Genomic DNA, 12,522 nt, shown 5'->3' on the forward strand with positions numbered 1-12,522 from the left:
GTAGTTCTGAGCCTACTTGTATAAAGACGACCAAGCTAACAAAAAATCTACCCACTTTATAAAAGAGATAATACTCGTCGGTTCGTTAATTAGATATGAATAATGTGAGTACATTGGCCTCAGGACTCGCAAGTTTCTCAGTATATATTTATCTGCACAAGTTTTTATCGATAAACAAATACCTTTAGATGAAGGTACTTAAAGAGCACCCATCGCACCTGCCAGCCCGGCATTTGATCTGAAAATCATCTCTGAAATTTACATTAATAAAGAAAAGATATTGTTTAGAAAAATAAGTAGACAGCAGAATAATAATAATTTATATCTACTGGGATATTATTAGACTTTAATTAAATGCAACTTTTTTGAGATAAGTTTAAAAAATGCACGTAAAGCGGACGTAGTACCTATGAACTCTGTGAGTTTCAAGTCAACAATAGAGCGTATTACTTGTGGCCTAAATTTTTACGCCTAGTGCAGACTCCAAAAAATCAAGGACGTCTGATGACATTTATAAATGACGCAAATTGAATATTTTTATTCAATCATTTAAAATTATCCTCAAACTATTGAAACTACAGACGAAATTTTATGAAACGTAACCTAGGATAAACATAAAATTTAATTACAATTTTCAAAAGTTGACCATGCATTTTGCGTATCAAAATGGCTTGTTTACTAACTTGAAATGTAAAGTAGTTGGCAATAAAATAATTATAATGACCAAAAGATAACGCATTATGAATTTGCAAAAATCTGAGTGATTCGTTTTTCCTCGCATTTCCAAATGACGAAAATAAAGCGTGAGTAAGTAGCGTCTATCGATCAGATTTTTTAGTTAACAATGATCATCAATTCATCCATCCTAAAAGAATTTCTTCTTCTAGAATTTCTCTTACAGAATCTACACGAAATTGTCAAATAAGTATACCTTATAAACGCTTGCATGATGTAAGAATGCAAACAAACTTAAATAGAGAGATACTATAATAAGACCTAAATCAAAATAAGAGTAAACTTTAAACGCTTAACATGATCGACTAATTTATTCCTCTATTCGCTTTGATGCCTATTTAAACTTTCCATTTCACACTGTTCTTTCAATTTCCGTTTTATTGTTTTGTTGTTTTTATGGAATAACGAGCAAGAACATCATGTTATGATTGTTATGGAACATTGATCAAAGCAAAACTATTATTATACTTTTTAAACTGAAGCTCATTTCTATCCTACCGGCTCCTAATTGGTTGTTGTTTTCCTATTTTCAACCTATCAGAAGCATAATATTTTTCTAGTAAAATTAAATGTAATTACATCCATCTATAATTAAGATCTATGTTGTTCCTGATGAATGATTAAAATGTAATTAATTATACGTACGATACAAGTTTGAATAAAAATACAAAATTGATTGGATTATCTCAATCTCTCTCTCTTTAATACAATAAAAATAGCTTTAATGGTCATAAATTTAAAACTCAAATATTGACCCAGACAAGAACGAGATGTAAATGTGATGGAGTGGCTTTCTTTCCGATCACTTTTTGATACATAATTTCACAATGTCACGTCGAAATAAAGTATTATTTCAAAGTGGCATTGAGACTTATTTATAGAGCTATCCAAATGAAGTATCATCATATGAGCTACATTATAATAAATTATAGGCAAATTATCCGCACGTGCTTAGTGTTTTCTATGGCGAATTCCGGCTTTTGCCCGACTTTAGATCATTGATAAGAACCAGTGTAAACTAGTTTCAAATACATATGTAATATTCGGATAATCCATTCAATTAAGAAGCGATTAGTACCTACCGAAGTTTTAGCCTATGGTTATAACCAACTGTATAGAAAAACAAACACAGATTCTTTCTGTTTGTTTCCAATCTTATAAAATCATCAATCTATAAATAAATGGGAAAATTATTTAAATGTAAACGCAGGATGCATTATGCATTTTTACAATTTTTTATGATAATTTTAAAATGGGTTGAATTCGCGTTTCCGTGAATTTGGTTATGCCTAGATAAAAAATATTCATAGACTGTATTAAACATGGTTGAACGTCGTCATGTATAATTTAGAGCAAGCGCGCACGAGCAACTTTGTCTCCGCAACTATTTTGTCTCTCCCATCAATTGTATGGGGAGTTGCGTCGCTACGTGCGCGCATTTTCATACTAGCCCATGGGTGGAGAGACAAAAAAGTTGCGGAGACAAAATAGTTGCGGAGACAAAGTTGCTCGTGCGCGCTGGCTCTTAGAATAATATTAAAAGTCCTAAAAGAGTCCAAAATCTTCATTATATTCATGAATCATGTATTCTGCTATCCGATGAGACTATTTATTAGAGCCAGCGCGCACGAGCAACTTTGTCTCCGCAACTTTTTTGTCTCCGCAACTATTTTGTCTCTCCCACCCATGGAATAGTATGAAAGTGCGCGCACGTAGCGACGCAACTCCCCATACAAATTGATGGGAGAGACAAAATAGTTGCGGAGACAAAGTTGCTCGTGCGCGCTGGCTCTAATAGGAATGTCAAGAAAATGTCTCCTATCCAAGTGTGTATCACAGAATAAATACATAATTAAATTACTTAAACTATTAGTATTCATTAAACAAGTTTATTTTATGAATGTATATCCTCTCTTACGATTCACACATTCCATTAAGGCCCAATCTAAAGTACCTACATATTTTATAGGAAACCAGATTATGCTATACTTTATTTAATGATTATACCTAGAGCACATTATCTACACTAATATTATAAAGAGGAAAACTTTGTTTGTTTGATTGTAATGAATAGGTCCATAAACTACTGGACCAATTTTGATGAAATTTGGCACAGACAATCTTTAGACCCTGAGAAAGAACATAGGCTACCTTTTATTGCGAAATACCACGGGCGAAGCCGGGGCGGACCGCTAGTAGTATATAATATAAAAACCCAGGAATATTTCTTCTCCATTAAAAGTATAAAACAAACATAATAATCTTTGCGATATATCTACTACATCCTTTTTAGCCCAATATATCATTCATAAGGTATTATAACAGGAAAATTAATTTTCAATGCATGTTCGCGTAAATTTAAAGAAAAACAGAGGAAATTATTCGATATACCTAAATCGGAAATCTCGATTGCAGTAAATGCATATTTAGCAAATTGTGTGTAAGTAGTGCATTTATGAACTGTTTATTATTACAAAAATGTACTTGGTCTATTTTATACCGGCAAAATTTTGGACAGAGCTATTTACGTATTTAAAATAGTATGCAAAATCTTTTAAAGACATAATATATTGAGGAATAGCTGCATTCCGCGGTTTTTCCCGCGTACTTGAGTTTTTATTTTTAATCTCTATGTTCCTATGGGAATATCAGAATAATAAATAGCCTAAGTTACTCCTTATAACAGCTATCTTTTAGTGAAAATCCCGTCAAAATCGGTCCAGTCGTTCCAGAGATTAGCCGGAATAAACAGACAGACAGACACTCCAATTTTGTTATTGGTACAGATATCCCTAAGGGATAGGCATATGTTCATTGGTCAAGCTACCCTTATGCTTAAATTGGTTTATTTGTAAGTCCAAATTAAATGGGCCTCCACCGTAATAGTTTTTATTATGACTGCGGTTTGCTATTGTTGTATTAACAATTAATTTGTTTGCCAAATTTAGGATACCAATTACCACTGAATAACGACAGGTGCGGCTTCAACATTTAGCTTTACCAAGAAAAAACGATTTTGCCTTTCCATTAATTATAGGTCGAATTGAAGGGTTTTGTTTTTGTTTATGTGATAAATATTTTACTGATTTATTTATTGCCAATGCGTTCTTATTATGGTGTTGTAGAGTTTACGGTGTTAACTTTTTCTTGAGAAATATAAACATAACCGTATTATACGATAACTCGTATTAAGTAGTAAGAATATACATATTTTATACTAGCTTCCGCCCACGACTTTGTACGTGCATCCCCGTTTTCCCCGTTCCCGCAAGAATTTCGGGAAATCCTTTCTTAGGGGACGCCTACGTTAAGACATCTACCTGCATGCCAAATTTCAGCCCGATACGTCCAGCGGTTTGGGCTCTGCGTTGATAGATCACTATATCAGTCACCTTTGAGTTTTATATATATAGATATCGGACTAAAATATAAACCTATGGTTTCTTACGTAAGTTCAGAATTCGTATTCTTAATACCTAGGTACCTATTTCTAAGAAATCCACGCCAAAATATTAAGGTTTGTTTATTCCTTTTAGCGCACTATTTACGTAAATGATCGAATTAAAAATATTTGACGTATTAATAAGTACGTAATGAGCGGATTTTTATAATTTAACGACGTAAAAAGTGCGCGTTACAGCCTGTTTATTAACCTACGATTATTAAGCCCGTGGATGTATTTCAAAATTATCGACAGCATTTCTTAGTTACAGGTGATATTTTTCTTTTAATTTAACTTAGCAACCGCATCATGTTTTATTAAAATACCTTGTAACGCGCAATGTTCAACAGCTGAACGATTTTTACATTATCTTGAGCTAATCAAAATATTTCGCATTACGAACAATTAAAATACATGGGGCGGCTGATGCTAGATGAAAAACAACACTATACATTTGTTTCGTTATTAAAACACGAAATAATTCACTTCTGAAATACTTCTGTACTTTAAACGTAGGCACCAATTAACACAACATGCATGTAAAGCCGTAGTCTGTTTAATTCGTAGCATAAAATACTAACGTTTTCAAATTAATAATAATGGTGTTACAAAATTCTGTATTTAAAATGGTGGAACATCCTCCATATTCTCCTTTTTACGATAAGTAAAAATAACAGTCTAAAATAAATCATCTATACATACATATAATAAATCTGTAGAAGGGTCAATTCTGTACATTGAAAATATTGAAAAAATAAATAGCAGGGGGTGTTACTGGATCGATACCAAACCCAAATATGTGATTAAAAAAATTTTTGTCTGTCTGTCTGTCTGTCTGTATGTGAAGGCATCACGTGAAAACTAGCGGTTCGATTTCGATGAAACTTGGTATAATTATACCTTATTATCCTGGGCGTAAAATAGGATACTTTTTATCCTGGAAAAATACGTAGAAAAAAATTAATCTTAATTTTTCAGTTTTATCCATAGACGTTGTTCCGTAGAACCGCGAACACACGTTGCGTATTATTAAAGGCCTAGCCGTATTTGGGAATTGGGTCCAATAGATATTTATAAGATGTTATTGACAGAGGTACTCAAAATGGAGAAATAACCATCCACGCGAAGACCGACATCCGCGCGGACGGAGTCGCGGGCGGAAGCTAGTGTATTATAATAACAAGAGTCACAAATTAAAATGTTATTTTCGAATTTGCTAAATATGTGATAATTGTTAATAAATCTTACATAATATGAATTGAAATGTAAATAAAATATAATTTATGTACGCCCGATCACGAATCGTCGACCTTACTCTCATCACATTATTATCCAATAATTAATTATAAAAGGTAATAAAAATGACACAATACATAAAAAATAACTAGTCAAGAATATTTCCAATGTAGTGAATATTTTTTGTGTGCATTGCAAGAAAATATATAAACAATATTTAAGCCTGACACGTATTAAAAATGCAATTCAGTATTTCTTATAACGACGTAAGTAGGCCTTATTAGGTACGTTCTGTGACCCCACTTTATGCTGAGAGATTAAATGTCATTTGACGCTTCTCGTACACAGATTATGGATTACAATTTCAAGTTCAATAAACTTTCAACCTATTTATTTTTTATTTGTGAACAAACGTTGATACTAATTGATACATGACAGGGCGATCCGGGGGCTCTTAGTAAACCGGTTTATCCTATAACTATCCTCATAATCTTTAGTTAGAATAAACATGCTATATAAAATGGATTATACAAACCAAAGGGCTTCTAGGATCTGGTTTTGCTTCATGTCGCATATGTTTTAGATTAGATAATATATAATCTACTAAGTAAATGTAGAGAGCTTAGCCCTTAGGTTTTATCTCTGTTACTGCCTACTGGTGACAGTCTTTATTTTATTCATGGTTTTACTTTTAGACTACACCCGATCTTATAAAGAAGGAGGGAGTTGTTCTACATAATATAATGGGAAAAATTGTCTATGTTGTGAATTTGATATACATAATTACATAGTAAGGTTTTATTAAACCATGGAAAGCAATTTCAGGGAAATCTTGTGTTGTTTATGTAGAGCATTCCAGAAGTTTCTCACGCAATTTAATACGTAATTACGCATTTTTAAATTAATTCAAGGCTTGACTCGGAAGGTTCTCGCGAATACCTTTCCTTTTGCCTCAATTGCATTTAAAAAGTTAAAATAAGGATTTCACTGTTGCAATATAATGTAAGTTATAATATTCCTTTATTTTTAAAAATTATGTGAATGCAAAAGTGGAACTATGCATTTTATACTTGTGTATGTTGCATAATATGATTAAAAAAAATGTGTAATAAATATAATATTTTCAATCTATTATATTTAAAATAATTTGAATCCGCTCAAGACTCTACATAGTTTATAGTACGTAGCACGATGCCAGATAAAACTAACGAATTATTTAAGAGGGCTTATTCAATTTAACGCAAGTCAAAATCTCCGCGATCTATTACGATAGATCGCGGCTTGCGCTATCCTTTTACTATGAATAGCATAAGTCCACAGGAGAGCGCCGAGCAACATGTCCTCTCTCTGGAAAGGCTCGCTGCCGACTGATTTTAATCGGGTCGCGCGCAGTGTTTTATAGTACTTTAAAAAAAATTGTAGAAAAATAATAGAGGTACCTTAGTTGATTTTTTAAATTTTATCTTATAAGTAAGACGTTCTTTTATTGCAATATGTAAAAATAATATTAAACTAAGTCAAATATCTTGGTGAAAATAATCATTTTGTCGACTATAATTTCTAAAAAAATTCACATTGTTCGGATTTTAATTTCGTAAGTTAGGAGTCCAAAATAAAAAAATCTTTTAACTAACTATTTTAATAAGGATTTTTGCAGTTAGTTAAAAAAAATTGTGTGTTAGATCTGTCAGCGATTTCAGATATTTTTAGCTTCGAAATTGACACTAAAAGCGAAATCAAGTAATCATCGGCTCAGTTATCTTGATGGTATTCACAAATACTGTATTAATTGAAAAAAACTCTTAACTAACTATATAGACAATAAAATTTCCTAAAATTATTAGTAATTCATATGTTTGTAAGATAAGTGGTTGATGGACAATCTGGTTTGAAAAATCACATATTTGAGCCAAACAGCGCACGGACCGCGTACACGGCCTTAAGTTATCGACTACAGATGGTTAACTTTAATTTATATTCAAAGATATAATCTTTATGTCTTACTTATACACTACACTTATTGACAAAAAACTCCTAAGAAATGAATTCAAAAGGCGAACATCCGATAGCGTGTCTATGACCACGCTCGCTTCTAATCGCCCGCTTAAACAACTACAATAAACCGTCTGTTATTACTTATTAATGATAATGATAAACGTAATAAATTATAAATATTTATATTTATTATTACGCAAGATTAAAAAATCACAGAAAGGACGTGAAAAGCAATTGCACGCTTTGGTTTTACTTGATGGGTGGTATAGCGGATGGTTGCTCTGGCCCGGCCAGTTGCCCAGTTCCTTACCTCGGTTGCTGTCAGGCGATCGCTTTACCGATCCAGCGATTGAGTATTCCGACAACAATAAACTAAATTTATTCAACAACGGATTTTATGAGACAGTGTGTGTGTGAAAGACAAAACTTCAGTGGTCTGTGAATATAATTTATAAATAATAAATTTAAAAAACCGCAAATATAATACCAAAAAATTAGCAATGATTTAAAAGCCGGTAACTATACGTAACTCGCCGTGAATAAAACCCATTAATTAAAAATTAACAACACAAAAGTCAGCTTACGATTTTGGCGCAAGCCAAACTTTAAATAGTATCAAAATATGTGTGTATGAATGAAAATTGAAAAATAAATGACAATAGATAAAAACAAATAATGCTTCATAGATCTTAATTCCGCTCATAAAAACCATAGACCGACATCGTTCTATGGTCAACGGCCATGGACGCCGGTATATTATGTTGCATAACATTTTGCAAAGTAGTTAATTAAATGCAAAACATTATAAATAATTATAAATCGTCATATTGCATCTTATGTTTTATTAAACTTGCATATTTTATTCCTCTAAACAACCGCGAGAAACCGACTAAATTTAAGTGCTTTTAGCATCTTTTAGCGTTGTTTGAAGTTTGACAGAAACTTTTAAAAGTTGAATTTAAGGTTAAACATTAACCTTTAAAAATTAAAGAGAATAAAGTATTAATATTATTAAAATAATTTTAATTATAAACTTTCAATGACAACATTTTATACATTTATATCTTATGACTCCGAGAAAATAATTTAAAACTCAGAAATTCATACACAAAGATGTTAAAATCTTGTTATTTCAACTGACGTAATTGAATTTTTTTTGTAACGTATACATAATATTATGTAGATAAACATTTTTACTCGTTGGCTCAGGCTTTAAAATATTTTTGGTTATAATAAAGTTAGACAGTTTATTATACAGTCCGGGTAAGTTTAAATTTTAATATTTATGAACTTGAAGAACATTTACGTTATTGTCGCGTTACTCATCACAAACTAAAAAAAACAAGCTCTATATTGGAATGTTTTTATTTTTATGATATTTACCTTGTATTTTGTTTTGACTATTTTAACTGAAACCCTGTTCAATATTATAATATAGTGCCTACATGATACAGGTTTGTTTTATAGCATTGATGAATTAAAAATATTCTTATTTTTGTCTGAATTATACAAAATCGTATTTAAATTCTCTAGCTCAATCTAGCTAGGATGGGATAGGAGCCAACTAAAAAGTGGTTTCTCGTCAAGTACCTTCCATTCATAATACTTTATTACTATTGATGATATTATAATACAATAAGGAACAAACAGAAATTTGGCTTTTTGCCTTTAATAAGTATTTATTAATTATATTAAAGTATCTTACTGATTCCTTTATTTCTGATTTGTCATTCAGTATCTGGTTACAGAAATATTTTCAGATTATCCAATTTATATGTAAATGTAACTATTAACACGATTATATTATTTAAATATATACATTTATTATTTACTTATCTCTCGACTAAAATAAAATTATAATTAATAAAGTCGCAAATTGCTATAAAACAAGCTAAGGCATGCAAATAATCAAGTCTTTGATAAAGTGTGTTCAATTATCGAGTTAATTATTCCATGGAAATTATAATTTTTTCAAATTATATAATAAACTGAATAGTTTTACAGATAAATAGAGTTGCTTACAAACTGTACCGTTTGTGAAACATGAATATTAAGTCAGTTGTAAAGAATACATGTTCGACACTAATTGGATGAATTTATGGCTTGTGTATCCCTTGCACCTGAACAGTGGCTTTCGATTAACCCTTTTAAATCTTGGAAATATTGTTTGTAAAACGTTATATATAACAAATACAGCTTAATTTAATTTATAAGCATTTAGCTCTGTCACAGATAATATAAATCTACGACTATTATCTCTATCTACTGTTTTGTATTTTTACGGTATGAATCGAATCTAGATTAATATAAAAAATATTAAAATACAAATAAGATTCACGGAAAAATGCACTTGCAATCTAATATAGACTACAAAAGAGAGTCGAGCGAAGATTTATGACAAACATCGTATTAGATTCCAAAAAATAGTTCCTAATAAGAATGACGCTGTATTTGTACAAATATATTTTTCTTTTTATTATGAATAAAATAGATCGCGTTTTAATGACGATAAAATTGAATTGCTCTTGATAATTCTCAAAAAGGCTTATAAAATAACTATGATTTAAAAGCCGGTAACTACGTAACTCGCCGTGAATAAAACCCATTAATTAAAAATTAACAACACAAAAGTCAGCTTACAATTTTGGCGCAAGCCAAACTTTTAATAATACTTATATAAATAGTTTCTTAGTCTTCTTAGTCTCGGCTACATAGCCGTACTACATAGTACTTATTACTAGTTACATCCAGTCATTTATTTCTGAAGGCAGATTACTTTAGCACTATCATTACGCAAACCGTTCACTATTGACATTAATTATGTTTATTTTATTTATAAAGAGTAAAGTAAACTTACATTAGGCTAATTACTTATTGATGTTTCCCGTGAGACCGTTTTGTATCAATTCTACATACTGATTACGGGAATGTCAAGATAAGCAACTGACTTATTTATACAAATTGTATCCTTGTTTATGATCTTGAAGACATGTCAATAAAATTATAGTCTTATTTAACAAATACATTAAATCAATACAAAGGACTTTCATCTTTAATGTTCCAGAGAACTAGATTGTATCGGAATTCTTTCGCCTAATATTCAAATATGTAAAATAATTAATAATAAAGTAATGTTATGTTCTAGGATCCCAAATTCTTTCGTCTATCCCACGGTTACCCATATTATCGTTTTTAGGATGCGACCCATCAACAACCCCTACATTTTATAGCCTGATAAGCCTATAAAAGATAGATTAAGATATACCCCACAGCGCCGTAAAACTATAAAACTCAAAATTCCTTTAATTATTTTTTATATAGCTGAATCGTTTGTTTATTTGTTTTGTTGAACGCGCTAGTCTCAGGTTAAAAAAACATTGTTGTGTCGGATAGTCCATTTAATGTGGAATCTATACTAATATTATGTTTTGTTTGTTTGTTTGTTTGAACGCGCTAATCTCAGGAACTACCTGGTTCAATCTGAAAAATTCTTTCAGTGTTAGATAGCCCATTCATTGAGGAAGGCTATAGGCTATAATATATCATAGCGCTAAGACCAACAGGAAGAGCCACGCGGGTGAAACCGCGGAGTGCAGCTAGTATAAAAATAAAATAATTATAATTATTATAAAACAAATACGCTGCCTTGATATATGCTAATCTCTAAAACTATGTATGCATCGGATTTTGAATCGTTTTTAATTGATAGAGAGAGTTTCAAAAACATTTAAGAGTATAATTTGTTACATTTTAGACAAAGCGGATGAACCGGGGCACATTATTCAAGTCGTGGATACATTTATTTCTATATATCTTTATTATATTTTATCTATGTTAATAAAAGTTTGATAATAATTAACAAAGTGCTCTCGCTAATTTGGCCGCAATAGATATTATATTAGGATCTCGCGATAAACGTAATTTTGTGCTCTTAAATTGATTAAAAGTGCATAAAATGCACATTAATAACACTAAAGTGATCTAAATCTAGGCTCTTAATCTGCAGTTGTAATTAAACATTTGCATAGTTGATTGGGATTCGATAATGAAAGATTTTCTAGTAGATAATAATATTGTGTGTGATAAATTCTCAATATATTTTTTATCTATCTTGTCAAAGTAGAGTTTTCAAATAAATAAATAAATACTAGGTTGAAATAATTATGTTATAAATCAATAGCGTTCGAACGTGTTTTTAATATATTACTTTTATTATTCTAAAAGAGTTTTATACTTTATACATAATATTAATAGATACTAGCGGTCCGCCCCGGCTTCGCCCGTGGTACATGTTTACGTTTTCTCTACATCCATCCTCGTACTTCAAGGAATATAATAAAAAAAGAATTATCGAAATCGGTTCAGCCGTTCTCGAGTTATGCGCTTACCAACACATTTTGCGATTCATTTTTATATTATAGATTTATAACTTTAAGTAATGTTTATAAACTTTTGAAGTAAGTGTACAAATTAAGAACGTGCCGTTTCTTAATTTTAGTGATCGTCTTTAAATCTAAAAAAACACATTATATTATTATAAAAAAGAAAAAAAAACTTTATCCCTCATGTAAGTAGCCTTATGAATATAGATATTATTATCTCAGAACTCTAATTTCACAGGCTTCCTTAAAAGTATCAGGTAACTTATATTATTACATGCTTATCGACACAATATATAAGCTCCAATTGTAGACAATTTTATATTAGTTTTATTGAAAATTTTGAGACAAATAAGTACCTACGTTATTTTTTCAATACGATTTGCCAAGAATACGTTCCCAATTCGTGAGATAAATAATATTTGATATAATTAAGACTATCAGAATTTATAGCGATGCTTTATAAAAAAATAATCATTAATTATCCAAATTAAATCAATTGTCCAGAATCAGCTTCAACAGGTTTTTAAATATTTCATCGGTTCTCATTATAAATTATGATACTATACCTTCGCATTCCAAATTTGTTATTGGGCATTATTTTTTTGACTTGTGTCAAGGAAATACGGCATTTTGTGACGCTAACTATATCTGCAACACAATGGTAATGGTCGTACTTTCTATAGTTTCTTGTAGACCTTGGAAGGCCTTTAAAAATGATGTTATAGAGCATTG

General features: G+C 30.8%; 2 protein-coding genes across 7 annotated transcripts in view; one reads left to right on the plus strand and one right to left on the minus strand.

Moving 5' to 3' along the window:
- The window catches only part of LOC123700808, a 535,837-nt gene that overhangs the window by 362,618 nt on the left and 160,697 nt on the right, over positions 1 to 12,522 (minus strand). The window lies entirely within an intron of this gene.
- Positions 7,688 to 12,522, plus strand: part of LOC123700791 (facilitated trehalose transporter Tret1-like) — a 54,863-nt gene continuing 50,028 nt past the window's right edge. For 5 of the 6 annotated variants that reach the window (XM_045648120.1, XM_045648121.1, XM_045648122.1 and 2 more), the window contains exon 1: positions 7,688 to 7,842. The gene's annotated coding sequence lies outside the window, so the exon portion shown is untranslated. The remainder of the gene's footprint in view (positions 7,843 to 12,522) is intronic. The other variant, XM_045648126.1, reaches the window with a different exon arrangement.

Source organism: Colias croceus, chromosome 20 (genome assembly GCF_905220415.1).
Source record: "Colias croceus chromosome 20, ilColCroc2.1".
Classification (NCBI taxonomy): domain Eukaryota; kingdom Metazoa; phylum Arthropoda; class Insecta; order Lepidoptera; family Pieridae; genus Colias; species Colias croceus.